This window comes from Papaver somniferum, chromosome 2 (assembly GCF_003573695.1).
Source record: "Papaver somniferum cultivar HN1 chromosome 2, ASM357369v1, whole genome shotgun sequence".
NCBI classification, from domain to species: domain Eukaryota; kingdom Viridiplantae; phylum Streptophyta; class Magnoliopsida; order Ranunculales; family Papaveraceae; genus Papaver; species Papaver somniferum.
The window spans coordinates 74190902-74196901 of NC_039359.1; positions in this window are offsets into that span (position 1 = coordinate 74190902).

Genomic DNA, 6000 nt, shown 5'->3' on the forward strand with positions numbered 1-6000 from the left:
TTTCCTAGTGAAGTAAAAGTCCTTACAACTACAATACCTTCCTATAAATTGAGGTACACATCTTAGAAATTAGCAAACGAAGCTCGTATAAACTGCGCCGGTTTGTAAACTTACGTAAAATTTTGATCGACAAAATGTTTATTGAGAAAAAAACAACAGAATTGGAGAAGACTGCATACCACATATTTAGTAAAGAGCTTATCTTTAAGATCTTTGAGAGCCAGTTCCAGGTCTGAAAAAAGTGTGAACTGCACAAATAGAACAAAGAAGATTAAAACAATGACATTAAACTAACAGTTTATCTGTTTTGGCAGGCTGAGTAACAGAAAATAGAGAGAGGGCATGCGAAAATGCTATCAAGTAGGACCAACTCACCATCAATGTCCAATTGAAAATGAAAGCAACTACAATGCACGTTTCCCCACCAATTACATAAGCTCTTCCCTCTACATGTAAGTGGCCGGTGTACACTCGACGGTGGTTCTGCTACCTGTCAAAGGATTTGCAAGAATATAAGTGTTAAAAAGTGTCTTTGAGCATCTTATATTTCGAAAAAAAAAACAATCTGTATGCAAACTTATGAGCTATTCAATTTTCTCAAACTCTCTTGCATGATGATATGAGTTTTCAGAATCAACCCCTCGAAATATCAGAAGTATTTGTATCATGCTTGCATTCATATAAAATGGACCGTCGGTCCGGGGTAAGACAATACTCATGGAGAGTATGGTCCTGACTCCAAACATTCACCCATTGTCTCAACTCAGACAGGTGTGTCAACAACTGAAAATGGGATTTCTAGTAGGCAGTCTTGATGAATACTAACTAGACAATCAATTCGGTCATAGAGAAATACAACCAGGGTCAAGTGAGACATCAACCCAGCATTCATTACAATTTCCTAAATCCACATATGTACACACATACACAAGGTATTTAAGGATACTTACCCGACACAACGACTGAGAGTATGAAAAGAAAATTTTATCTGCCTTCTTTCTCTCTGGATAATGCAGTGGTCTAATCCCGAGCACCCTACAACACTAAATACTCATAGTTTTAGCACCAAATGAATGAGATAATGTACAACCAAAATATTTATAAACAACAAAAGATCGGTGCTAAATGTTATAGTAGCACAGTAAAACTTTCTTAAAATAATACTCGTTAAAATAATAAGATCTAATATAATAAAATTCTTTAGTCCCAATTAGGCTTGCACAGGTTAAATTTCTTCTCACTAAAATAATAATCTCTCTAAAATAATAATTATTTTCGGTCCCAAAGCTATTATTTTAAAGAAGTTTTACTGTAGTCTTATATAGGATAAAGATAACATAACATTTTCAAAACCTACAAATCAACGCAGAAAGGTGATAAGATGCAAATCTATGCGACTATTGAGGTAAAAATGACCAAAGAGGCTTTCAATGGCCAGTGAACCCAAAAGATCACCAAGGAATTTGCAGACGACAAGGCTAGTTAAAAATGTACTTTGGTCAAGGTCCTTGTGGGATATTCCTTCGTCTAACAAAATTTCCACCAAGGTTCCCAGTCAAGATACCCATTAGGTTCACAATAACAACAACTGAAGATAACTACATAAAAAATAGACATTTTGTTTGATAAACCCTATAAGCTTGAGCAAATAAAGTTTATTTGCTCACCTCGACCATTGTTTCATGTACAACATTGTCGAGATACTCTCTAGCTTTCACTGCTGCATAAGGCTGAGAAGATAACCATCAGAAAAATAATGAATGACAAGAAATTTAAGAAAGAAAATATAAGACAAATTCTCCCGCCTTGTAAATCAACTGAAGAATCACATCTACTGCCACCATGAAGTATTAGAGACCAAAATACTGAACACAAATCTTAAGGGTGAAATATAGGCGCAGAAAGAAAAATATACACGCACTGTATAAGCAGCAATGTGGGGTATGACATACTGCTTATGCAAACAATCTCTATCATTATCCACTCTAACCGGCATGGACCAAGATAAAATTTCTCTGCAACAATAGCAGCCTTAAGTGCCTAAAGGCTCATGCATTGTGAAGTCAGCAATACTGAGGTACTCAAACACATCACAACTACCAACATGGACAAGCTTCCGTCTTCCTTAACCTGGTGCCTAAAGAGCTCATATAGATGCCCTGGGTTCCTTCACAAACTCTTGTAACACATGAAGTCCAAAAATAAACAATTTTCAAAAGCCAGAGATTAATTAAGATAGACCTAGGCCAACTTAATGCTTAGTTACAGATCTCATTGAAACGGGTTGAGATATTTCAAAACATAACAAATTAACAAAATACCTGGTATTATCCTTTTCTACATTATCCAACTTCAAATATAAAATATTAAAGGACAACCAAAACAATCAAATCAATTTCATAGAAACATAGACCTTCTTAGTTCTTCATAAACCAACTCTGACCAGTTCTTCTTCAAACTCAGATGAACTGAAATATAAACAACAAACCATAAAATCAGTTTATAATCTACAACCCAAAAGTATAAATTAAACCCTAAATTGAAAATAGATTAAAATCCCTAAAACAACCTAACAGAAAACAATATACCTTATAACTCAAGAAAACCCATCATTTATAACTCTGTAACTTCAATTATTTCAAATCTCAGTCACAACAAATCATCACCACCAGAACTTCATTTGCACTGCCTTGAGCCAAGTTATGGTCCCTGATACCAACTACCAGTTTTCCATCTCATTCTGTAGCTCTTTCCCGCCCCATTCTTCTCAGCTCACAGCCATTCTGCAGCTTCAAAACTCAACTAATGTTGCACAGTACCAGCTCTTGCAATACCAACCACCTTTGGTTCCCTGTAATACAACAGTCCCAATGCATTGTTCTTCTTCCATCAACAACCACCTCTCTTGGCAAGCAATTAACTTCTTCAACTCATCCTCAGGCTAGGATAACAACCAAAACCCATCAACACTGCACCCGCAACATCAGCTTACAATTCATTCCACCTGGACATCAATAATCTCTATTTCTCACAGTGCACAAACCCATTATAACCACCAGTGCTTCAGATCTGAACCAATGTACAACCAATTCCATTTCCAACTCGAATTCAGCATATAACCCATCTCTTGTATCAAATATAATTCATCAGTTCATCTTCATAGTTATCTCTGCTCAAATCTCTTCTCTTTACTGAATTTTAGCATAAAATCCATGACAATCACCGGCACAACAAATTCTTCTTCCCTATTGCTTATAATCTTCAAACTCAGAAACCCAATGTTCTTCAGATCTCCAAAGTACTTCAGTTCTTCAACCTTGACAAACCCTAAAATGAAAAAACTAAAATCGTATTAGCTTCACATATCAAACCCTAAATCGAAAGAGAGAAGAAATTGAAAAACTAAAATCGAGAAAAACAGATTCACAAATGAAATTGAAAAACTGAAATCAAAGATTAAACCTTAAATTAGATAAACTTAAATGAAACCCTAGGATTTGATAAACTTAAATCAAAATCTCTAAATCCTAGAAACAAAGTCTCTAAACCCTAAAAATCACAACTGAAACCCTAGATATCAAAATCTCTAAAGCCTAAAAATTACGTCAAAGATTATACCTGGATGTAGGTTTTAGAGATGAAAGAGAATTGAAGTTGTACACGATGATAGATTTCAGAGATTGAGAAGAGAAGAAAGAGTTCATAGATGGAGATCAAGATGGAGAGGAGAGGAGAGGATAGGAAAGAGTGAGTCCATGCCTCTGTAGTTTGGGATTAACGGTGGAAAAAAAAGAAAGAAGGCTTGACCAAAGTTTGACTGGGGCGTATTTACCAGTCCTAGTGTTCCCGACCGCACGCGTACTGCGCATGCTTGAACGAAGCGCGGTTGCTATTTGCAACCTTCCTGCGGCGGTTGCAAAATTCGCAACAGTTATACGCTGTTGTGAAAAATTAGCAACAGAAAATTCGCAACGACGCTAGTGCCGTGCGAATCTGAGTTGCTAATCCCTTAAAATGGTGTATCTCTTCCCTTTAAAAAAAAGAAAAAAAAAAGAAGAAGAAGGAAAACACATTAGCGTACGTTACACCAACTAAAACACCTCCCAGTTCAATAGATTATGCTTGTTTGAAACTAGAAATAATGTTGAAATTAGATCTTATTATTTTAATCATCAATAAGATTAGATTCAATCGACAATAAAACCCACAACTAAGTTGGATTAAATTTGATTAACTAAACTTCATAACTTGTTTTAGCCTAAATGATGATTTGAACAGAATGTTAATAGATCAACTTCGATAATATTTGCTTGAAGTTGTTCATTATCTTTAAACAAGGTTTTACATTAGCTTCCAATGAACAATTAAACTGAGTTTGTATATTAGTTAAAAAATTATTTATAATCCGAAGTATTATTACCTTTAACAATGTGTGTGTATACGTACATCAGTTATGAGTATGGCATATGAGCTTTTGTATGTTTAATATATATTTTATTTTATAATAGAATTTTGGAAATGCGTTTTTGTCACATGCTTTCAAACATGTCCTTCTTAAGACATATATACATATGCGTACAAATAAAAGTATAAAAGTTTCGCTCCAATAAATATTTCGACCGAGCTAAATAAAGAGAAATACCTCTCGGTAATATAAGGCAGGTTAATGTTAAAGTTATTAAATAATACTCCCTTCATTATATTTTGCATGAAGGTTTAAGTTTTTTTTCTTATAGTTTTATAATACTTGAAGGTTTTCATATATTCCCACAAAACTACCGACTACACCCTTGAATTTTGTCTTGGAATTAAGAGTTTTTTCTTTTCTTTTAAATGTTTTAGCAACAGCTAAAGTGTGAAGACTTGTATTGGCGTAGTGTTCCGATCACGGCACCCGAGATTTGTTGTGACTGCAAAAGAGAGAGAAGACCGTCGGGACACCAACAACCGATTATAAAGAGTCTAGTTATTTATTAAGGAATAAGCATACGAGTCTAGTTATTGGTTATTTGTGTAGGACTCAAGTTATTGGTTATTTGTGTCGTAGTATATGTTTCCTTATTGGTTATTTGTAAGTGATGTACTCTATGTATATTCATAGTTTGTTCTAGGGTTAATCGGGTGAGTTATTTTGGGCTTACTTAAGTTTGTTGGTGACTGAAACTCTTTTCTTACTACCCTACCCACATTATCTATATAATACATAACTTGTAATAATAATTTATAACAATTAGATTTGTCCAAACAATGAAAAAAATAATCGTAGCATTAACAAAATAATTTCTTGACCTTTTATGCGATATTACAAACTGAAAAAATCGAGATTCATCGCGAACTAATGTCTACAGATCAAATATTTACCTGGAAATTGAAGAGGTGCGAAGTGTGTTTGTATGTTAACATGGAAAGTTTAGGGATGAGAGAGTTGTAGCTGGGAAAAATTATCCCTGAGTCCAAGGAGAACCAAAATTTCGGAGGAGTGAGGATGATTATAATTATCCAACACAAAAACTTGGTTTGACTTATGGATAGAATATAACAGAAATTAATGTGACAAGAATTGCAGTCAGTTTGTTTTTGGGTTTCTGATAATTTGATGGTGACATCATCTGAATTCATACAAAGGGGCAATATATGACATCAACTGACATCATATGAATATTTCTCTCTCAAGATAGTTTCCGATAATGCTTAATTTACTTTATTCATCGCACAAGATTATTGTGTTCCCATACACTTTTATCTCTTTTTCAATAGTCCGTTAAAACCAATAACATGTTTCCATGGTAATCTAGATGATGATGATCCGTGAACTTATAATATAAAGTGATTTTGAAACATTGGTGCATTTTCTTTTGTGCTCAGTTCTGTACTTTTTATGTTTGTTGACGCTTATGTTTAATGGGAAGATAAATATTCCTAGGTACTAGATATTTCATTCACGGTAGGCCTAAGTGCATGAGTATGTGATCATTCCGTTATATTCTAATGTTTGTTGCT